This window comes from Chiloscyllium plagiosum, chromosome 19 (genome assembly GCF_004010195.1).
Source record: "Chiloscyllium plagiosum isolate BGI_BamShark_2017 chromosome 19, ASM401019v2, whole genome shotgun sequence".
Classification (NCBI taxonomy): Eukaryota; Metazoa; Chordata; class Chondrichthyes; order Orectolobiformes; family Hemiscylliidae; genus Chiloscyllium; species Chiloscyllium plagiosum.
The window spans coordinates 12836793-12861049 of record NC_057728.1 but is presented as its reverse complement, the minus strand read 5'-3'; the positions used below and the strand labels follow the sequence as shown (position 1 = coordinate 12861049).

The following is a 24257-nucleotide window of genomic DNA, read 5'->3' as shown; positions in this document are numbered from 1 at the left end:
TGGGTCTGATTTGCTCATCAATTGATCGTATTTTATCTCTACACTTTTAATTTGATTCCCTTTGCTTTATGTTCCTCAATATTGTTAATGCATTAAAATCTGACCATCTGAGTCATGGAGAATTTATTTGGCCCAGCATAAAAGTCTTTCAGTTTGGTGGCGGGGTAATAGAGCTCAGGATAAGGGGGAAGGTAAGGGTAAGTAGTTTCAGATTTCCATTACCACTATGCAAAAATGGCTTCTGAATTCACAGCCGATAAACCTAAATCTAATTTTATGTTAGCTCAGATAACATATACCACAGAGATTCAGATTCTTACTGAGACAGATGTCTTGAAGTTTATTAACTACATTAAATATTTACATGGCTACAATATCACTGACTTGCATATGTAATCATTACACAGAGAGTTTGAGTGATTGAAGATGAGACAGGTTTCTAGAATGGTGCATGTCATGATGTTACATGACTGTCTTTAGGATACAGGCCTAACTGGTCTAGAATCTATGCCATTTTACAACTTAGCCCTGTCCCCTTTAAAGAATGACAGCACAGTTTCAGATAAACATGCAATAAGCCATACTGATATATTGGCTCTATTCAATCAGATCGCACCTTTGTAGACGTATGGCATGACCAGTCTAGTCCCCACACAGTTATAATAACTTGACTATTTAACTTCAGTCTGCAGTATGCTGTTTGTCATCAAGGCATGGATGTGTACCATTTGTCAAAGCTGTAAGTTTGCTGTCTTGCATGATAGCTTCAGCATCCAAGCTGACACAATGTGTGATGGATGGTTGATTTTAGTAATAGTTCCTACGCATGTTTTTGATGAGTGCATGAGTGTACTGCAGACCATTGCATGGGACAATTTGTTGAAAAACACTGAACACCCAGAATCAAAAACAGAAAACACTGGAGAAACTTAGCAGATCTGAAGTCACCAGTAGGAAGAGAGCAGAGTTAACATTTTAAATCTATTTTTGTTTCAGATTTCCAGCATCAGTAGTCCTTTGATTTATTTTAGCACTGAACATCCAGAATATGGTGGACATTGTGTCAAATCTGTTGCATTAATGTCCTTAATTTGTCTCACAAGAGGGAATAGACACTCACCAGATTGTAAATATGTACTTTGACATGAAAGTTACTGGTCACAAGTCTGGTACCATAGCTCAGAAGCAATCTCATATGGAAGGTGAGGTTTTTTTGAGTGTTAAGGTAATTGGAACTGACATATTTTGGATTACATGATTAGTTGATCAATGTTGTTATTAATATCAGACTAATATGTAGATTAACAAGCCAATCTCATGGAGTGTTTCTGCACCCATGTGACTTGTATGTCTTGACACTGTGCTTGAGAACTTCTAACTTGTTTACTTTAAAGATTATATTTTTGAAGAGTGCTAGTTTTTCTCTGAATAAATAGAATGAATGTATTAGCTTAGGAATCTGTTAGATTGTTCAAACCCCAGGCTGATGTTGATTTTTTTTATGTTGTTGCTTTTGAGCTTCAGAAAATTATACAGAATTGACAATGTCTAGATATGTGCAATAACTCGTTTTAGTATACATCATCTTTTTAGCGTTTTTAACTCTACTTTGTTCAGAAACATTTTCCCATATTGAAGCTGTACACAGTTTACTTTAGCTGCTGTTTTTTTAACAAGTTGGGTCAGCTGTCTCATTTGATTGTTCTTAAAAAGAGACAGAGATTAAGTGTTGGCCATGTTTCAGTACAAGTTTGTAGCCTCTAGTTTTGTTGGTAGCATTTTAATCTTGGTTATAATTGTAACTTCACTTCTGAACTCAGTCACATTGTTGAATAACTTATGAAAAAGACTTTTCATAACTGACATGCTGCTGTCACCTTGACAGTATTGAATATGCATTTATTGCCACTAAATAGCTTTCACCATAGTATGTAGTGCCCACTTACTGCCACTGTAATGCACTTTACTATTGTAAGATAGATGTCTTGAAGGCTATTATCAACACTATTTTCATAGATAGAGTATCACAGATGTACAAACTTATCTGGGTTATGTGCTTATTCATGTTACTGAAAAAGGAATCACTTAAGTAGAGTATAGTAGCAAAACCATTGTGTAAACATAGTTATCAAACTAATAGACACAAAGTCAATGTTTTCTCCCATTTAAGTTAAAGAATGGATGTTTCTAACAATGTTCAGTAGAAATTCTAGTATCTAGATGGGCTCAGGGACTTGACATGGTTGTCATTTTATTGAGTTCAAATTTCACCATTTGCCACAGTAGGATTCAAACCTACATACTCTAGAACACACTGACTGCTAGCCTAGTGACATTGCCACTATGCCACAGATCCCTTAAGCCTTTACAGTATGACACAATATCATACAGCTCTAAAGCCCAGGGTGCATACATCAGCTCTTAGAAAGAGTTCTCCAGTTGGTCCCATCATATAGCTGAGCAACATTTTCATTTCAAATATACGTTCAAGTCCCTTTTAAAAAATTGCCTGTTGTTCTATTTTCACCATTCTTTCAGGTAGTGCATTCTGGATCACAACTGCTCTGCCGCATAACTCATAGCATAGAAACAAATTCTCACTTTCCCTCTGGTGCTTTTTCCAATTATCTTGCACCTTTATCCTCTAGTTAGCCAACAATTCAGAAGTAGAAACAGTTCTTCCAAACTAATTCCATCAAAGACTTTTATGATTTGAAAGCATACTTGAATAAAACTATTAGAAATAACATTTAACAGATGGATGGTGTCAGCATTTGATCTAAGTTAGTCTTATTATTAGCAACTTAAAGTAAAATTTAATGTATTCAGATATAAGAATTAATGTTTTCATAGGAAAAATGAGATTTGTCTGAACTCAGTTTGATGTGATACAATGATACCACACCAAAGAGTGTATAATCCAAGCAGTCAATACTACTTAATACCTGTATAATCCAAGCAGAAGAAAATGGCAGTCAAACCTCTTGTGGTCTTCAAACCGCTTCTCACAAAGTATCAAACTGAACCATTAGTGCTTAGCTATAGTCTGGATATAAACAGATTGGGTTGATTCAATTGGGTTGGGTGTATTCCTTTTGCTGGGCATTATATGGTGTCTCAGCCTTTGAGCCATAACTGCCAAGTGAATCTGAATGCTGTCCCTGATTGTCATAGAGTCACAGAGATGTACAGGATGGAAACAGACCCTTCGGTCCAACTTGTCCATGCTGACCAGACAGCCCAACCTAATCAAGTCCCATGTGCCTGCACTTGGCCCATAATCCTCTAAACCCTTTCCATACAGATGCCTTTTAATTGGTGTAATTGTACCAGTCTCCACCACTTCCTCTGGCAGCTCATTCCATACACAAAGCACCCTCTGTATGAAAACTTTGCCCCTTAGGTCCCTTTTATATCTTTCCCCTCTCCCCCTAAACCAATACCCTCTAGTTCTGGACTCCCCCACCCCAGCGAAAAGACCATGTCTATTTATCCTATCCATGTCCCTCATGATTTTATAAACCGCTATAAGGTCACCCCTCAGCCTCCGATGTTCCAGGGAAAACAGCCCCAGCCTGTTCAGCCTCTCCCTGTAGCTCAAATATTCCAACCCTGACAACATCCTTGTAAATCTTTTCTGAACCCTTTCAGGTTTCACAACATCCTTCCGATAGGAAGGAGACCAGAATTGCACACAATATTCCAAACATGGCCAAACCAATGTCCTGTACAGCCGCAACATATCCTCCCAATTCCTATACTCAATGCTCTGACCAATAAAGGAAAGCATACCAAATGCCTTCTTCACTATGCTATCTACCTAAGACTTTCAAAGAACTATGAACCTGCATTTCAAGGTCTCTTTGTTCAGCAACACTCCCGAGGACTTAAAGTGTACAAGTCTCGCTCTTTTTGCTTTTCCAAAATGCAGCACCTCGCATTTATCTAAATTAAATGCTATCTGCCACTCGTCAGCTCATTGGCCCATCTGATCAAGATCCCATTGTACTCTGAGGTAACCTTCTTTGCTGTCCATTACACCTCCAATTTTGATGTTGCCTGCAAACTTACTAAATATACCTCTTATGTTCACATCCAAATCATTTATATAAATGACAAAAAGCAGTGGACCCAGCACTGATCTTTCAGGCACACCCCTGGTCACAGGCCTCCAGTCTGAAAAGCAATCCTCCACCATTACCCTCCATCTTCTACCTTCGAGTCAATTCTGTATCCAAATGGCTAGTTCTCCTTGTATTCCATAAGATCAAATCTTGCTAACTAGCCATGAGGAACCTTGTCAAATGCCTTTCTGAAGTCCATGTAGATCACGTTTACTGCTCTGTCCTCATTAATCCTCTTTGTTACTTCCTCAAAAAACTCAATCAAGTTCATGAAACATGATTTCCCAAACACAAAGCCATGTTGACTATCCCTAATGAGTCCTTGCCTTTCCAAACATGTGTAAATCCTGACCCTCAGGATTCCCTCCAAAACTTGCCCACCACCGATGCCAGACTCACTGGTCTATAGTTGCCAGGCTTTTCCTCACCACTTTTTTTTAAATAGTGACACCACGTTAGCCAACCTTCAGTCTTCCAGCACCTCACCTGTGACTATCAATGATACAAATATCTCAGTAAGGGACCCAGCAATCACTTCCCTAGCTTCTCACAGAGTTCTAGAGTACACCTGATCAGGTCCCAGGGATTTATCTACTTTTATGCATTTCAAGACATCCAGCACCTCCTCCTCTGTAATATGGATATTTTTCAAGATGTCACCATCTATTTCCCTACATTCGATATCTTCCATGTCCTTTTCCACAGTGACTACTGATGCAAAATGCTCATTTCATATCTCCCCCATCTCCTGCAGCTCCACACAAAGGCTGCCATGCTGATCTTTGAGGGGCCCTATTCTCTTCCTCGTTACCCTTTTGTCCTTAACATATTTATGAAATCCCTTTGGATTCTCCTTAATGCTATTTGCCAAAGCTATCTCATGTCCTCTTTTTGCCCTCCTGACTTCCCTCTTAAGTATACTCCTACTGCCTTTATACTCTTTTAAGGATTTGCCTCAATCTCTGCTGTCTATACCTGACATATGCTTACTTCTTTTTCTTAATCAAAACCTCAATTTCTCAAGTCATCCGGCATTTCCCTACACCTACTAGCCTTTCCTTTCACCCTAACAGGAATATATTGTCTCTGGACTCTCGTTATCTCAATTCTGAAGGCTTCCCATTTTCCAAGCATTCCTTTACCTGCGAACATCTGCCCCCAATCAGCTTTTGAAAGTTCTTACCTAATTCCATCAAAATTAGCCTTCATCCAATTTAGAACTTCAACTTTTAGATCTGGTCTATCCTTTTCCATCACTATTTTAAAACTAATAGAATTATGATCATTTTTCCCAAAGTGCTCCCCCAATGACACCTCAGTCACCTGCCCTGCCTTATTTCCCAAGAGTGGGTCCAGTTTTGCACCTTCTCTCATAGTTTCATTCTCATATTGAATAAGAAAACTCTCTGACACACGCTTATCAAGTTCCTTTCCATTAAACCCTTAACATTATGGCAATCCCAGTCTCTGTTTGGAAAGTTAAAATCCCCTGCCATAACCCAATTATTCTTACTATTAACTGATCTCTCCTTACAAATTTGTTTCTCAATTTCATGCTGACTATTAGGGGGTCTATAATACCATCCCAATAAAGTGATCATCCCTTTCTTATTTCTCAGTTCAATCCAAATAACTTCCCTGGATATATTTCTGGGAATATCCTCCCTCAGTACAGCTGTAATGCTATCCCTTATCAAAAACGCCATTCCCACTCCTATCTTGGCCCCCATTCTCTCCTTCCTGCAGCATTTGTATCCTGAAACATTGAGCTGCCAGTCCTGTCCATCCCAGAGCCACGTTCCTGTAATTGCTGTGATATCCCAGTCCCATGTTCCTCACCATGCCCTGAGTTCTTCTGTCTCCTCTGTTAGGCCTGTTGCATTGAAGCAAATGCAGTTTAATTTATCAGTCCTATTTTGTTCTCTGCCCTGTTCCTTCCTGCTCTGACTGTTTGACTCGCTCCTTTTCCCAACTGTACCAATCTCAGATTGATCTGTTTCCCCACTATTTCCCTGAGTCCCACCTACCACCTCACCTTTACTAGTTTAAATCCTCTCCAGCAGCTCTAGCAAATCTCCCTGCCGGTAGTCCCATTCCAATTCAGGTGCAATCCATCCTTCTGGTACAGGTCACTTCTATCCCAGAAGAGATTCCAATGATCGAAAAATGTGTACCCTTCTCCCGTGCACCAGCTCCTCAGCCACACATTCATCTACTCTATCCTCTTATTCCTACTCTCACTATCTTGTAGCACTGGGAGTAATCCAGATATTACTACCCTCAAAGACCTCCTTTAAATTCCTGCCTAACTTTCTGTATTCTCCCTTCAGAATCCCATCCTTTTCCTTTCCTATGTCATTAGTTCCAATGTGTACAATGACCTCCTGCTGGTCCCTCTCCCCTTTGAGAATGTTTTGCACTCACTCTGAGATATCCCTGATCCTGGCACCAGGGGGGCAACACACCATTCTGATTTTTCACTGCTGGCCCCAGAAACATATGTCTATGACTCTGACTAGACAGTCCCCTATCACTATTGATTGCTTGGAACCTGATATACCCCTCTTTATATTAGAGCCAGTTTCAAAACCAGAAACTTAGCTGTTCGTGCTGCATTCCCCTGAAAGTCCATCACCTCCTACATTTGCCATACAACAATTGCTGTCCTTAAGTATTGTCAGAGCTTCCACTTCCATAGCTGTGTTCACTCTGTTGATAGCCAGTTGAAGATTAAGAAGAATCACCCTTGACTGCCTTCATCCATCATTTGAGCCATAACCACTTTGGTTTTGTCCATCTCCTGAAGTTACATGTAAAGTATGGTCAATGTGGATTGTGACTAATTTAAAAAAACTGCAATTGCTGAGTTATACTAATGGGACTAGATTCTATTCTCAGGAAGAATCAGATAAAGACAATGTAGCTTTCAGCAACTGCCAAGATTGCATCTCTAATACAACATAGTACTACAAAAAGGCAAAGAGATAGCATTTCTAAAATTATCCACAAGTTAGAAGTCTATTTAACTGTCAGTTTATAAAATTGTAAATTGTGCTTCCTATCTCAGTTGACATTGGAAGAATAATCTATACCACCTGATGAAGCTCCCTATACCACCTAATGAAGAAGCAGCACTTTGAAAGCTAGTGCTTCCAAATAAACCTGTTGGACTATAACCTGGTATTGTGTGACTTTTAACTTTGTCCACTCCAGCACAACACCGGCTCCTCCAAATCATTCCTATATCAGAATATCTAAACTCAGGTGTCCATCCAGCTGATATTACAATACAGTTATATTAAAATTAAATTAACTCTGGAAAGTATGTCTGTGCTCAGTACTGCCAGAACAGAAGACATAGCAGAAGATTCCCTTGTGGTCAGGACAATGTAAATAGGGAAATCTCTACACTCGCCTCAGCTGGATATTAATTCAGTTACTGATTCAGGAACAACAGACAACACAAAGGGAATAATAATTTCAAAGACCTCTTCAAAATCCAAATGGCAGCAGAGTTTAGCCTTTAAAGATGCAACTGTATTGTGTCCTTTATGTGTGTTCTTAGAACCAAATCACACCATAGTCCTTTCTCTTCTGGCACCTTTTCCTCCTTTGAGCATTTTACTTTGTTCTGCCAGTCACTCAGACCTGGCTGAAACATACTGTATTAGGCAACAAGAGATCTTGCTCTCAGCTCCAGTAACTGTTTCCTATCTGCAGTTACCTTGGAATGCGTAAGCTACTGTTCCCAGGTAAACTGACAGTTAAATGGATTCCTAATTTGTTGATAATTTCAGAAATGCTGTCTCTGCTTTTTTCTAGTACTGCGTTGTATTAGAGCTGCAATGATGCCAGTTACGAAGGCTACGTTGTCTTGATCTGATTATTCCTGAGAATGGAATCTCATTGCTTTTCCCGCTTGCAAATCATCCTTTCTTAAACATTTCTTCCCGTCTTCTCCCCATTCACCTTAACAAATTCTAGGGGTCTATGGATTTCCTTGGCAACAAAAGCAAGAGTATTTAAACAGTCCCTTCCCATCCCTAGTCTCCCTCTGCTCTAGGTCTATAATTGTATCTTTCTTTAGTTGTTCTCCTATCACCTCTCATGCTCTCCCAAACTCAGCTTGTCCCTATCACCGTACCACCTGCATTCTAAAACCTATCCCCCATTGAACGTCTTTCCCTTCTGACTCCGGTATTAGCTGACATCATTAATGGTTCTGTCTCCTCAACTTTTGTGCTATCCCTTGGATCTTCCATCATCACTTTTCTCCTAAAGAATAACAACTTTTGACCCATCAATCCTTGCAAATTAGCATCCCATCTCCAACCTTTCTTACCTCTCCATAATCCCATAGGAGTAATACTCATGTCCAAAATTCCTACCCAGCTTCCTCCCATCATAACAAGAACACAACATTTGAATTCACCTCTCAGGTACCGTTCTGACTCAAAATTGAAATTATGTTTACCAAAATCTCACCCAATGTGACTGTGACAAAGGTGAACTTTCCTTTATTGTCCATTTTAAACTATCTGCGGCTTTTGACACACCATCCTCTTTAGCCTCTTCACCACAATAGGTACCACTCCAATCTAGCTCGTCATAGCCAGAGAGTTGCTGCAATGGTTTCTCCTCCTCTTCCCAAACTTATGTCAGATGTTATCCAAGGATCCTTGGGATCATTCTTACATCTGCTAGCTATTGCTCAGCAATATCATCGGTTTCCCCATTACATCAGCTACCTCAGCACCAGTCTCTGACCATTCCACTGCTCCTGTTACTACTATCAGTTTGCCTGATATACTGAAATAGATTAGCAGAAAATTCATCCAATTAAATACTGTTGATACTGAAGATATTGAGTTTGGACCCCACCATAAATTCAATTCACTTGCCATAGACTCCATCTCCCATCCTGGTAATGGTCAGAATCAGACCAAAACTGACTTTGATTTAGTACTTGTCCCGCACTGTCATTAAGACCTTCATTACAACTTCACATCCTATTTCTCCTTTCCTGCCTACATTTATAAACAGCTTCTGAAACCCTCACCCTGGGTTTTGTTACCTCCAAACTCAGCCCTCTAATCCTTCAGGCTTTCTGCCTGTATTCCTGATGAAGGGCTTTTGCCCGAAACGTCGATTTTACTGCTCCTAGGATGCTGCCTGAACTGCTGTGCTTTTCCAGCACCACTCTCATCTATACTCTGGTTTCCAGCATCTGCAGTCATTGTTTTTACTCAGCCCCTCTAAGGTAGTCTGAGCCAGCCTCTCGGGTTCTATCTTCCATAATCTTAAACCCTAACCCTTTTGTTTATCCTTTACTCCTATGCCCACAGAGAGACACTAGCTCCCAGCTAAGCATGACTTTGATTTAAAAAGACTCACAGTCATTTTCAAATCCCTCCATGGGGTTACCCCACTCCATATCAGTAATCACCACCCATCCTGCAACCCTCCACTAATTCTGGTCTCTTGAACTTTCCTGATTAGAGGCTATTTAGTTGCCCTATTGTCAGATCTCCCCACCCAACGGCTTTCCATCCTTCTTCCTCCCATTCCTCCTTTAAGATATTCCTTAAAACTTAAATCTTTTATCATGCAGGTCTGGCAGCCTCCGCAGAGAGAAATCAACTAGGCAAAAGTGAGGACTGCAGATGTTGGAAACCAGAGTTTAGATCAGAGTGGTGCTTGAAAAGCACAGCAGGTCAGGCAGCATCCGAGGAACAGGAAAATCAATGTTTCGTGCAAAAGTCCTTCATCAGCCCTTTCCTGCTGTGCTTTTCCAGCACCACTCTGATCTAAACTCTACAGAGAGAAAGCAGAGTTATGGTTTTGGGTCCAGTGACCCTTCTTCAAAACTATGGGCGGCACGGTAGCACAGTGGTTAGCACTGCTGCCTCGCAGCGCCAGAGACCCGGGTTCAATTCCCAACTCAGGCGACTGACTGTGTGGAGTTTGCACGTTCTCCCTGTGTCTGCGTGGGTTTCCTCCGGGTGCTCCGGTTTCCTCCCACAGTCCAAAGATGTGCAAGTCAGGTGAATTGGCCATGCTAAATTGCCCGTAGTGTGAGGTAAAGGGGTAAATGTAGCGGTATGGGTGGGTTACGCTTTGGCGGGTCGGTGTGGACTTGTTGGGCCGAAGGGCCTGTTTCCACACTGTAAGTAATCTAATCTAATCTACTTTTATCAGTCAGGAAACAGTGGTATTTATGATGAAGGCAGGGGTGGTGGTGGGGTGATGTGGAGGGTGAGGGATTAAGCAATAGCCCAGACAGAGCGAGGAAGACAGTCAGGCAGACAAAGGGATGGATAATGGTGAACTCGGGAGAAGGAAAAGCTGATAATGGAATCACAAATGGGTGAAAATGTGTGCTGTGCTGAAAGTAGCCCCTGTAATGACAGGGCCTGGAAAGTGGGGAGGGTAAAATACATGGAAAAAGTGGGTGGATGAGGGAGGGAGAATGTGGGAATGTAAGGACTGGAGGTTGATGTGCACAAATCATTGAAGATAAATAGACAGCTAGCGAGAATAGTCATTAAAGCATGCAGGATCCCAGACTTTATTAATAGGAGCATGGGAGTACAGGAGCAAAGAGTAAATGCTAAACTTGTGTAAGATACTGATCAGACCAGAGTGTTGTATACAGTTCTGTGTGCCACATTATAAGAAAGATGTGAATGCATTGGAGACTATGTAAAAGAGATTTACAAGAATGGCTCCGGGATGAAAAGTTTATTTATAAGGACAGATTGGAGAGGTTTGGGCTGTTTTCCTGGGAGAGAAGGCAGCTTATAAACTTTCAGAATTACGAAGGCGCTGGAATGATTAGTAGGATCAAGAATGAGAGGGCACAGATCCAATGTGATTTGAAAAGAAGCATCTGATGTGTGAAAAACATTTTCACACAACCAGTGAATTGGGTGTGGAATGTGCTGCTTGAAGGTGTGATGGAGGCAGGTTCAATTAAGGCATTCAAGAGGATGCTAGATAAGTATTTAAATATAAAAATGTGCAAGGGAATGGGAAAAAGGAAGGAGAATGACACTAAATCAGATGTAGTGTAACAAAGTGTTAAGTAATATGTAATAAAACGTTACTGTTTGTCACGACTATCTATTGCCAAAGACTCTTCCCATTTGGTGTCAGTAACTTAGACAGTAACTTGGGCGGCACGGTGGCACAGCGGTTAGCACCGCTTCTTCACAGCGCCAGTGACCCAGGTTCAATTCCCACCTTAGGCGACTCTCTGTGTGGAGTTTGCACATTCTCCCCGTGTCTGCGTGGGTTTCCTCCGGGTGTTCCAGTTTCCTCCCACAATCCAAAAATGTGCGGGTCAGGTGAATTGGCCATGCTAAATTGCCCTTAGTGTTAGGTGAAGGGGTAAATGCAGGAGAATGGGTCTGGGTGGGTTATGCTTCGGCAGGTCGGTGTGAACTTGTTGGGCCGAAGGGCCTGTTTTCACACTGTAAGTAATCTAATCTAAAAAGTACCAGTAAGAAGGGTTGGTGGCAGTGAATCTATCTCAGATGGTGTAAGAGAACACAACCACACACCATTTACCAATCTGGTAGAGCTAGAATCTGAAATTATACAGCTACCTACAGTTGGAAAGTTTCTCTGTTACTGTGTAGGCACAACTCCCTGCACATTATAAATCTAGTACCTTATCAAACCAAGTTTAAAAGTGTTACGATGGTCAGAGTCTAAGCCTCTACCCTTTTATGATCAAAAACTGGTGTGCATAGACTGGGGTAGGTAAAAGTGTCAGAAAGTATTTCACAAGATTTCTCAGCTCCTTGCATCTCATGTACATGACAGCAGGTCTTTTCCAGGTGAGCAGATACACCCATCTGTAATAGGAGCTTCATTAAATGTAACTAACGTAAGAGTGATGTGAGATTATTTCAGAGTATTAAGGGTAAACCAGAGAATGGGGGTTAGTGTGACTTGGGGGTTCAGCTAAAACAGCAGACATGGCCAGAATTTTGCAGGTTTCGTCTGCAAAGTGTTTCAAATGTACCTTTTCTATGGCAGTTCAGGCTATCTCAGCCCCTGAGGTGAATGTTCAGTTTCTGTTTCTCTCCCCTTTACTTCCACAGGGCCACCAATGGATTGTCCCATAGATATTTGCCAAGATGGGAACCTGCTGCAAGGAAAATCAGTCGAAGACCCCAGGTAGATGACACTGCTCTCAAAATATTTAAGCACTCATTTTCACAGTATTTGAAGGTGGAGAACCAGTGCCTAAAGAGACTGTACCCACCTACATTGAATACATCAGCCCAATAAAGATGTGATAATTAAAGCTGGTACGTGTTGTAATCCCAGATAGTTCTTCAGAGGCCATTTAATTGGTACTGTATACAGTAAGGAATGGCAAAGTAACCAACAGTCAACACTGCTAAGTCAGTTGTATCAGCCCTGTGCATACGTCCAACATTGTCACACCTACATTGGCCAATCAGCTCCAACAGGAACAAATTGCATTTCTACAGAGGTTTTGTCATCCAATTGCAAAGCACAAAAAAAAATTATAAAGCAAAATGTTGACATCAAGCCATTTAAGACAATGTTAGAGCAGTTGATCTAAACTTGGTCAAAGTGGTAGGTTCAAACGAGTGGATTAGACACGTCAGTTTTCCAGGCATATCTGGGTCATTTCATGGTGCAATGGATACAAAATCAAAGTCTTAGAAACTGATATATGTACTCATTAATGCAAATAAAAGATCTCTAGCCATTATTGGAAGAAGAGCAAGGGAGTTCCTTTCAATTTTCTGACCAATATGCAATCTTCATGAAATATGAAAGAAATAATTATCTAGACATTACTGTGTTGCTGTTGATATGATGTTCTTGTGCATGAAATGGGTGTTGCATTTCCTACATGACAGCAGTACTAGCCTTTCACAAATTATTTATTTGTCTGCAAGGCACTTGAGTATATTCTGTGGTCAAAAAGTTGGAATAGAAATCAAAATTCTTGCTATTGAAATATAGCCAGTTATTATTCCACCAGTCTGGGGTTATTTAGCTGATATGGAAAGCACTGAATGATCTCTGCACAAAGTGATAAACAGTGATGTGCTACTGAGACTTTATAAAGCTCTGATTAGGCCCCATTTAAACTATTGTGTCCAGTTTTGGGCCCCACACCTCAGGAAGGACATACTGGCACTGGAGCTTGTCCTGTGGAGATTCACATAGATGATCCCTGGAATGATCAGCCTAACATAGGATGAACGGCTGAGGATCCTGGGATTGTATTCATTAGAGTTTATAAGGTTGAGGGGAGATCTAATAGAAACTTACAAGATAATGCACGGCTTAGAAAGGGTGGGCACTGGGAAATTATTTCCGTCAGGCAGGGATACTAGGACTCGTGGGCACAGCCTTAGAATTAGAGGGGTCAATTTAGAATGGAAATAAGGAGACATTTCTTCAGCCAGGTGGGCCTGTGGAATTCATTGTCACGGAGCGCAGTGGAGGCCGGGACATTAAATGTCTTCAAGGCAGAAATTGATAAATTCTTAATCTCACAAGGAATTAAGGGATGGGGAGAGTGCAGGTAAGTAGCATTGAAATGCCCATCAGCCATGATTTAACGGCAGAGTGGATTTGATAGGCTGAATGGCCTTACTTCTACTCCTATTTCTTATGGTCTTATTTGGTCTTTCCTCAATGGCTTAATGAGTTTGTCCAGTCAGCAGCTGAATAATAAAACATGAGGTTTATTTGTTGGTCTGTGCTGTGGTAACTAATCCCAGGTTTGTTGCATTTAGACTGGGCTAGGTCAAACAAAAACTGGAGGTCTCTTGTGGTACAGTGTCAGTACTCTTACCACTGAGGTAGGAGACCTGGGTTCAAATCCCACTTACTCCAGAGGTGTGTTTATGTCTCTACAGGTTGATTATAAAATAGAGATCTAAAAAAAAAACAGAATTGGTCATTAGTCCTGCTTCCAATCACTGATCCCTTTTTGGGAACGGTTAAGTTCAGGACTGTATTTGGCTGCCAGTCAGCCTGAAGCTCAAAGATAATAAATGATCTCTTGCATATTCCAACTGGCACAAATGCTGGAGAGTTTATGAGCTTGGGGAAGAAACAATACTAAGAGAATAGACAATTTGAGTTTGAATTGGTCTCCATGTTACAGAAAGAGTATGAGCAGCTTGGAGTGTGTGCATAAAACCTTTATGATTAAAATATCAGAACTGTAAGGCTATACCAGCTGCTTTCTCTCCAAAACAAAAGACTTGAACAGAGCCCTGGTGGAGTTTTTAAAAATTTACTCATGACTCCAGTTGTAATCCAGAGATTATTATTTTAGTGTTTCTCCTTCTGACTATAGCCTCCATATCCACCAGGATGACCTCTGTCTTAGTCATTCCTATGTCACTAGTACCCACATAGATCATGAGAACGAAATCCATATCCACCCACTCCCAAGTTCATCTCCAGTCTTTGGAACTCTCACTATCATCTTCAGTGAACGATATCCATTCATCTAATAATACTAATACCACAACTATGGAGAAAGTGAGGACTGCAGGTGCTGGAGATCAGAGTCAAGAGTGTGGCTCTGGAAAAGCACAGCATTCGAGGAGCAGGAGAATCACATTTCAGGCAAAAGCCCTTCATCAGGAATGAGGCTGTGAGCCAAGCAGGTGGAGAGATAAATGGGAAGTGGGGTGGGGCTGGGGGGAAGGTAGCTGAGAGTGCAATAATTAGATGGAGGTGGAGTTAATGGTGATAGGTCAGAGAGGAGGGTGGAGCCGATAGGTGGGAAAGAAGATGGTCAGGTACGACAGATCATGAAGTTGGTGCCGAGTTGGAAGGTTGGATCTGGGTTAAGGTAGGGGGAGGGGAAATGAGAAAACTGGTGAAATCCACATTGATCCTGTGTAGTTGGAGGATCCCGAGGCAGAAGATGAGACATTCTTCCTCCAGGCATTGGGTGGTTTAGGTATGGTGATGGAGGAGGCCCAGGACCTACATGTCCTTGGCAGAGTGGGAGAGGAAGTTGAAGTGTTCGGCCACAGAGCGATGGGGTTGATTGGTGCGGGTGTCCCAGAGATGTTCTCTGAAGTGTTCTGCAAGTAGGCGTTCTGTCTCCCCAGTATGCAAATAAGGTAGCCATGGGAACCCGCATGGGCCCCAGCTATGCCTGTGTCTTTGTTGATTACGTGGAACAGTCCATCTTTTGCAGTTACACCGGCACCACTTCCCACCTTTTCCCCTGCTACATTGATGACTGTATCAGTGTCACCTCATGTTCCCACAAGGAGGTAGAACAGTTCACCAACACATTCCGCCCCGACATTAAGTTACCGAACTCATCTCCACATACCTTGACACTGTCCTATTCTCCCTTAGGTAAAAACAATGACTGCAGATGCTGGAAACCAGATTCTGGATCAGTGGTGCTGGAAGAGCACAGCAATTCAGGCAGCATCCGAGGACAGGCAAAATCGACGTTTCGGGCAAAAGCCCCTCCCTTAGTGCAGGATTTCCCCATATATATTTAGGACACCACCCACGGCCTCCACCTCCTCCAAGCTTTTCATTTCCCTGGCCCCCAACATCTCATCTTCACCATGGACATCCAGTTCCTATACACCTCTATCTGCCATGAGAAGGGCCTCCAAGCCCTCCATTTCTTCCTCTCCCTTCATCCCCACCAGTATCCCTCCACTGACACTCTCATTTGTTTGGCTGAACTGGTCCTCACCCTCAATAATTTCTCATTTGAGTCCTCCCACTTCCTCCAGACAAAAGGGGTAGCTATGGACACCCACATGGGCCCCAGCTATGCCTGTGTCTTTATTGGTTACGTGGAATAGTCCATCTTCCACAGTTACACTGGCACCATTCCCCACCTTTTCCTCTGCTATATTGATGACTGTATTGGTGCCACCTCATGTTCCCACAAGGAGGTTGAACAGTTCATCACCTTAACCAACACATTCCACCCCGACCTCAAGTTCACCTGGACATCTCAGACACCTCCCTCCCCTTTCTGGACCTCTCCATCTCCAACAACACTGACATCTTCGACAAACCCACCAACTCCCAAAGCTACCTGGACTATACCTCCTCCCACCCTGCCTCCTATAAAAACACTATCCCTTATTCCCAATTCCTCCACCTCCACCAGGAGGACCAGTTCCACCACAGAACATACCAGATGGCCTCCTTCTTTAAAGACTGCAATTTCTCCTCCCACGTGGTCGATGATGCCCTCCTGCGCATTTCATCCACTTCCTGCACCTCCGCCCTCGAACCCCATCACTCCAACTGCAACAAGGACAGAAGCACCCTGGTCTTCACCTTCCACCACACCAACCTCCATATACATCGCATCATCCTCCGCCATTTCCAAAACCTGCAAACAGACACCATCACTAGAGATATATTTCCCTCCCCACCCCAATCCACTTTCTGTAAAGACTATTCCCTCCACGACTCCCTTGTTAGGTCTATGCTCCCCACCAACCACCCTCCCATCCTGGCACCTTTCCCTGCCACAGCAGGAATTGTAAAACCTGCGCCCATACCCTCCCCCTCATCTCCGTCCAAGGCCCCAAAGGAGCCTTCTACATCCATCAGAGTTTTACCTGCACTTCCACACATGTCATTTACTGTATCCATTGCTACTGATGCGGTCTCCTCTACATTGGGGACACATGACGCCTACTTGCAGAACGCTTCAGTGAGTATCTCTGGGACACCTGCACCAACCAACCACACTGCCCCATGGGCATAAACTTCAACTTCACCTCCCACTCTGCCAAGGACATGCAGGTCCTGGGCCTCCTCCACTGCCTACGCCCTAACCACCCGATGCCTGGAGGAAGAATGCTTCAACTTCCGCCTTGGGAACCTCCAAACACACGGCATCAATGTGGATTTCACCAGTTTCCTCATTTCCCCTCCCCACCCCACCTTAACCCAGATCCAACCTTCCAACTCGGCACCACCCTCAGGACCTGTCCTACCTGTCCATCTTCCTTCCCACCTATCCGCTCCACCCTCCTCTCCAACCTATAACCATTACCGTCACCTTCATCTACCTGTCACACTCTCACCTACCTTCTCCCCAGCCCCAACCCCGTCCCTCTCCACCCCCTTGGCTCACAAGCCTCAATCCTGATGAAGGGCTATTGCCCGAAAGGTCGATTCTCCTACTCCTCAGATGCTGCCTGACCTGCTGTGCTTTTCCAGCACCACACTCTCGACTCTATACCACAAATATATTCTTTCTAAAACTCGCACCCTAATAGCTCCCTGAACTATGGGTCAGTTTGCTCAACTAAGCTGCAGTTCCAACCTGCAGTAACCTCAAACCATATAAGACAATTGCAAAAGGATGTTACACCTTCAATGATATGTTCTGGATCACCATATTTGCCTCACTTCACAGTCATACTCTCCTGTCACTGACCAAACTCAAAGCACCGAGCCTGTGGAGCACCTTAACATCTGGAACAAAATATCCAGGGAACGTTCATTTTTCTGGATGCATCACAGTTTCCTAGGCTCACAGTCCAGCTCAACAGCTCTCAGCTGAAGCTCCTCAAACTGTAGACAGTTATTGTAGACATAGAGCCTCTGGATCACACTGGTGTCTATCAGCATGCACACTCCACAGTTCAATTTCTCAATCAGGTTGCACCCATGAGGTTCATGAAGGATTTTTTGGGTTGATTCTACAATTTACTGTGGGATCAATGAGGCAGAAATGGGAAGTTAGTGGTCACACTCACTTCCATCCTCCACTGCTTCAGCAAGTTGCATGTAATGTCAGCCAGAGAATTAACAGCAGAAATCAAGTTGCAACTAACCTGAAAGTAATTGAAGATCTTTCTGAATAGATAACAGGTGATTTTGCCTGTTGTTCATCTTGTGTTCAACTTTGCAAAGTTTGAGAGCATAAGCTGGATCTTTGAGCTCATTATTGTTGTAATTCCAATAGCAAAGGGTATTATATAATAACTAACATCACAATCTTCCCACTCTATGTAACTTCGACCCTGCTTCCGTTAACGCTCTCATCAACATTGTTTCCAGCATGGCCAATAGCTAAGGTGTGTGCATAAAGGCCTCTTACACCATTGAAGAGACACAGCACTTAGAAAATGAATGAAACCCCTGTCTGTTATCCAAATTAATACATTCAGGTCTCACTTATGAGATTCTGACTTATAACTGCGTGAGGTCTTCATGATTACTTCTTAGAAACGTAATTAGTTTGTGATGAATTGAACCTTTTGTTTCCTTTGGTGCCAATATGCTGTCTCAAATACGGAAAATGAGACAATTTAATGCCAGAAGTTTAATTAGGATGAATTGCGATGGGTCACAAATCTGTAACCTTTCAATACACTTCTGCATTAGGAAAGATCATTAGAATTGGATGCAGATATACCAGCTCCAAGCCTTCTCCTGCAACTTCTGAGGGCTTTGTGCACTGTAGAATAACTGTCCAAATCCATTAGAGGATGCAGGGCTAATGTAAGAGGAATTGTCAGACCAGAAGTTTCCAGGCAGTGAAAAGAGGCAAATTGGCTGTAACAGAGGTACAAGGGTCCCATCAATTTGGGAGTGAAGTGGGATTCCAACTGGGTTACACACTCAGCACCCTGAAGATTTTGATTAAGTTTATCTTTCAGGTTATATAAAATTTAATAACCATTAAGTCAAGACACAAGGGTCTGTTCTAGGCCTGCAGTTTCTTGCAATTTATATCACTGATGTAGATGAGGGGGGCAAAGGCATGGTAAATAAGTTTGCAGTTGACACAAATATAAATCATAAAATATGTTGTGAAGAGAACATAAAGAGGATCCAGTCAGATATACCGAGGTGAGTGAATAGCAAAAATCTGGCAGCTGAGCTATAATGTGTGAAAATTAGATGTTGTTCATTTTGACAGGAAGTATAAAAGAGCAGCATATTACTTAAATGGAGAATGAGTGCAGAATTCTGAAGTGCAGAGCAATCTCAATGTTGTAGTACATGCACGACACACAGCTTGTTTGCAGATACAGCAAGTGATTAAGAAGGCTAATGACATGGTCTTCTTTATTATGTGTGGAGTAGAACATAATATCAGGATGTTCCTCCTCAGTTACACAGGGCATTGGTGAGACCATATCTTGAATACTTTGTGCAGTTTTAGTCACCCTTTGTAAGGAAGGATGTAAAAGTATTGGATATCATTCAAAGGAGGTTTACTAGACTTCTACCTGAGTTAATGATTTGACTTATGAGGAAAGGTTGGATTGACTGGGTTTGATTCAATTCCATTTTAGAGGAGCGAGTGGTGACTCAGTTGAAGTAAATCAGATCTTGAACACTTTTAAAACAGGGGTGTGTAAGAGATGTTTCCTCTTCTGGGTGAGTTCAAAACTAGGGGCATTTGTTAAAAAAATACAGGTCACTGTTTTAGGATAGAGATGGAGATAAACATTTTCTCTCAAAGTGGTGTGTGACTTTGAAACACACAGAAGGTGGTGGAGGTGGAGTCATTGAATAGTTTGAAGGTGAAGGTAGATAGATTATTGTTAGATAAGGGGATTGAGGTTATTGATGATAGATTGGAATGAGAGATTTGAAACACAAACAGATCAGCCTTGATCTCATTGAATGACAGAGCAAGCACGAGGACCAAATGGCTCCTAATTTGTATATTTACAGGTTTGTTTAATAAATGCAATTTTAAAAACTGTCTTGTGCTTTAAAATAAATTAGGAGAACGTGAGGATTGCAGGTGCTGGAGATCAGAGTCAAAGAGTGTGGTGTTTGAAAAATACAGCCAGTCTTCGAGGTGCTTTAGGATGTCATTCTTCATTGTTACTGTAATTTAAAGAAAACAATGACACCCATCAGCTGTGATTCTAAAGAAACAGATTTTTCAAAGAACAGCAGAATGATCAGCATGATCAGTTACAAGATGATGTATAATTCTTCCTTGAAAAGTTGCCTGATGCTATTTTTATTTGTAATGTTCCTGAGAAATCAGGAATCACTTTAGTCCAGTTGTACCATTTATCATTCCCAAGTCTGCCTCAAAGGTTTCAGATTAGATTCCCTACAGTGTGGAAACAGGCCTAACAAGTCCACACCGACCCTCTGAAGAGTAGCCCACCCAGACCCGTTTCCCTCTGGCTAATGCACCTAACACTATGGGCAATTTAGCATGGCCAATTCACCTGACCTGCACATCTTTGGACTGTGGGAGGAAACCGGAGCACCTGGAGGAAACCCACACAGACATGGGGAGAATGTGCAAGCTCCACACAGTCACTTCGACCCTGGTGCTGTGCAGCAGCAGTGATAACCACAGAGCCACCGTGCCACATATTGTAGAGACAACAATGCTGAGAATGAATTAATGCATCAATATGCACAGTTCCGAGGTCAAGATTTTCAAGGGGTTTGATGGTTTTCTGTGAACTGACTTGTGCTGCACATTCAAGGCATCTTCCCTTTATGAAGCGATCTCTCTAAAGCCAAACAAGAGGTCTCCTCTTGGGCAGGATCATTTATAATGAAGGACAGAAGGTATCATCCCAATGGATTCAAATGGTATTTAATACCTTAACTCATTGGTCGTAATATTTCACGCAATATTTTGAAACACGTTACGCTTAGGAACAAAACATCATATTAATACAGGATGTGTGTATTAGAATAATTATGTGATTTTTTAAAAATTAAATAATTTCTGTAATGTGCAAGCCTTGAAAATCAAATAATTAAATGGATATTGGTCATAAATAATGACTAAATTTGTTCCCAATTTCTTGAACAGTGTTTTAAATCATTGTTGGTAATATGGGCATCACTGGTAAGGCCAGAATTTACTGCCATTCCAATGATCATCAAGGAATGATGGTATAGTTCCAAGTCAGGATAGTTTGCAAATTTGGAAGTGATTGTTTCCCACTGATTTCTTACCTTGTCCAATGAGATAGTTGGGGGTGATAGGATTTGGAGATTCTGCTAAAACAAGAGCAGTTGAAAAAGGTCAAATAATCCTCTTGATCAGGTGTTGGTAACTATAATCCTCAGTTATGGGATCCAGTCAGTTAGAGATGAGGATAGGTGCAGTGTTGGCCACTAGGGCACAGTTTAGTTATACATGGTAAAAAAAAGGCTCTCAGATGAGATGGTACAGCAAAGCTATATGGCAATTACCATCATCCAGACTCCAGAGAGATTGAACAATCTTATTTGAACAACCAAAACTCACTGCTTTGATAAAACTGTTACACAATCAGTTGAAAACCATCAATGCCAAAGATTAGCAAGAGTTGCAAAGAATCATTAACTCATCAACTGATGCCTAAGAGAAAGACCATGGAACGAGGACATACCACAACCAAAAGGACTAGCCACACTACCATACATCAGGAGCATCTCAGAACTGACAGCCAGACTACTGCGACCCCTAGGACTCATAACGGCACACAAACCAACAGCCACGCTCAGACAACAACTCACCAGAACGAAGGACCCGATACCCAACATGAGCAAAACTAATGTAGTGTACAAAATACCATGCAAGGACTGCACAAAACACCATATAGGACAAACAGGAAGACAGCTAACAATCCGCATACATGAACATCAACGAGCCACGAAACGACACGACCAGCTATCCTTAGTAGCCACACACGCAGACAACAAGCAACATGAATTCGACTGGGACAACACTACTATCATAGGGCAAGCCAGACAGAGAACAGCCAGGGAATTCCTAGAGGCATGGCATTCATCCACAAACTCCATCAACAAACACATCGACCTGGACCCAATATACCAACCACTACAGCGGACAGCTGAAACTGACAACCGGAAGCGGCAGGGACAGACCACTATAAACACCGGAGGAAACATCAAAGAAGCGCTTCGCAGGAGGCTCCCAAGCACTGATGATGTCGCCTAGCCAGGGGACGAAACGTTTGCAACAAAAACTTCCAGCTCGGCGAACAGAACCACAACAATCATTAACTCAGGATGACCTGACAGCATGAAGGAAAAACCTGACAGCATGTTCACTTTGGCCATATAGAGATGAACTTAGTATATCATGATAAACCATTTTTGAAAACAAAAATCCACACACTATTCCATCCACTTCATAGTTGAAAATAGCAACAGACTTAATTACCATGCATGGGGGACATTGCATCCTTGTAAGGGATTACTTTTTCATATTTCCCATTGTTCAGCAATTTAACCACAGAATGAGTGCAACCATCACCAACACAATGAGAGCTATTTTCAGTTTATTCGGCATACCAGAATGGATAGTATCCAACACAGACTGCACTTCATAGGCAAACTATTTCAAGACATATCTGCCAGTTGGGAAATGACACATATCACAGTGTTACCCATTATCCTTGCTCAAACAGTCAAGTAGAACATATGGTATGTACTGTCAAATCAATGAATATCAAGCGTTGAGCAACAAAATTTTTGCATTGCATTGCTGCACTTTCATTCACATCAATGGGAAAGGAATTATGATAGCCAGCACAATTGACAAAGTGTAAACAACCTTGCCTAGTAACCAATTGTCTAACTATTAAGATATAGGACATTCTTCTTTATAGATAAAGGAAAATTAAAGAGATTCCCAACTGCACACTGAGCAGAGTGTGTGCAATGGAATTTCAAATACTTGCCCGGTGCCAGGGTGCGGGACATCTCCGACCGGCTTGAAGGGGAGGGGGAGGATCCAGTTGTTGTGGTCCACGTTGGGACTAACAACATAGACAAAGCTAGGGTAGAGGACCTGTTTGGGGATTATCAAGCACTAAGAAGGAAATTGAAGTACAGGTCCTCAAGGGTCATAATCTCCGGATTACTGCCCGAGCCACGTGCCAATTGGCATAGGGATAAGAAAATTAGGGAAGTAAACACGTGGCTAAGGGATTGGTGTGGGAAAGAGGGATTCCACTTCATGGGGCATTGGCATCAGTTTTGGAACCGGGGGGATCTGTACCGTTGGGATGGTCTCCACCTGAACCGATCAGGTACCAATGTTCTAGCGAAGAGGATAAATAGGGTGGTCAGTAGGACTTTAAACTTCTGAGTTGGGGGAAAGAAAAGTGAAAGCGACAGAGAGTATGGAGTTAAATGGAAAGATAAGCAGCAGGATAGCATGTGTGCAGGCGGATTTAAACATGAGGCAAACTGGGAATGCAGCAAAAAGGAAGGATAACTTAGGACGTCTTATGACTTCCAATATCTCTAATGAGAAGAAAGTTAGCATTAAGGCACTTTACCTGAATGCACGTAGCATTCGTAACAAAGCAGATGAACTAATGGCACAGATCATCGTGAATGATTATGATGTGGTAGGCATCACAGAGACGTGGTTGCAGGGGTGTCAGGACTGGCAGTTAAACATCCAAGGATTTTCAACTTATCAAAAAGACAGGGAGGCGGGCAAGGGGGCGGGGTTGCCTTGTTAGTTAAGAACAAAATTAAATCTATGGCACTGAATGACATAGCGTCGGATGATGTGAAGTCTGTGTGGGGCCCACAAGGGAGCAGGCTATTCTGGACCTAGTGCAATGTAATGAACCAGACTTTATAAAAAATCTTAAAGTAAAGGAACACTTAGGAAGCCCTTCCTGAAGAAGGGCTTATGCCCGAAACGTCGATTCTCCTGTTCCCTGGATGCTGCCTGACCTGCTGCGCTTTTCCAGCAACACATTTTCAGCTCTGATCTCCAGCATCTGCAGACCTCACTTTCTCCTCAACACTTAGGAAGCAGCAATCATAATATGGTAGAGTTCAGTCTGCAGTTTGAAAGAGAGAAGGCAAAATCAGATGTAATGGTGTTACAGTTAAATAAAGGTAATTATGAGGGCGTGAGAGAGGAACTGACGAAAATAGACTGGAAGCAGAGCCTATCGGGGAAGACAGTAGAACAAAAATGGCAGGAGTTTGTGGGTATAATTGAGGACATTGTACAGAGGTTCATCCCCAAGAAAAGACAGTTTTTCCGGGGAGGGATTAGACAGCCATGGCTGACAAAGGAAGTCAGGAAATGTATTAAAGAAAAAGAAAGATCCTATAAAGTGGCCAAGAGCACTGGGAAAT

General features: G+C 42.2%; 1 protein-coding gene and 1 long non-coding RNA gene across 9 annotated transcripts in view; one reads left to right on the top strand and one right to left on the bottom strand.

Annotated features, from left to right (window-relative positions):
* The window catches only part of LOC122559528, a 118427-nt gene extending 105952 nt beyond the window's left edge, over nt 1–12475 (top strand). For 2 of the 5 annotated variants that reach the window (XR_006314450.1, XR_006314453.1), the window contains one exon: nt 12233–12471. This is a non-coding gene — a long non-coding RNA (uncharacterized LOC122559528). Of the gene's footprint in view, nt 1–12232 lie in introns of all 5 variants that reach the window. The other 3 variants (XR_006314452.1, XR_006314451.1, XR_006314449.1) reach the window with 3 other exon arrangements.
* The window catches only part of LOC122559526 (metabotropic glutamate receptor 8), a 443931-nt gene that overhangs the window by 310694 nt on the left and 108980 nt on the right, over nt 1–24257 (bottom strand). The gene's annotated exons all lie outside the window — the stretch shown is intronic.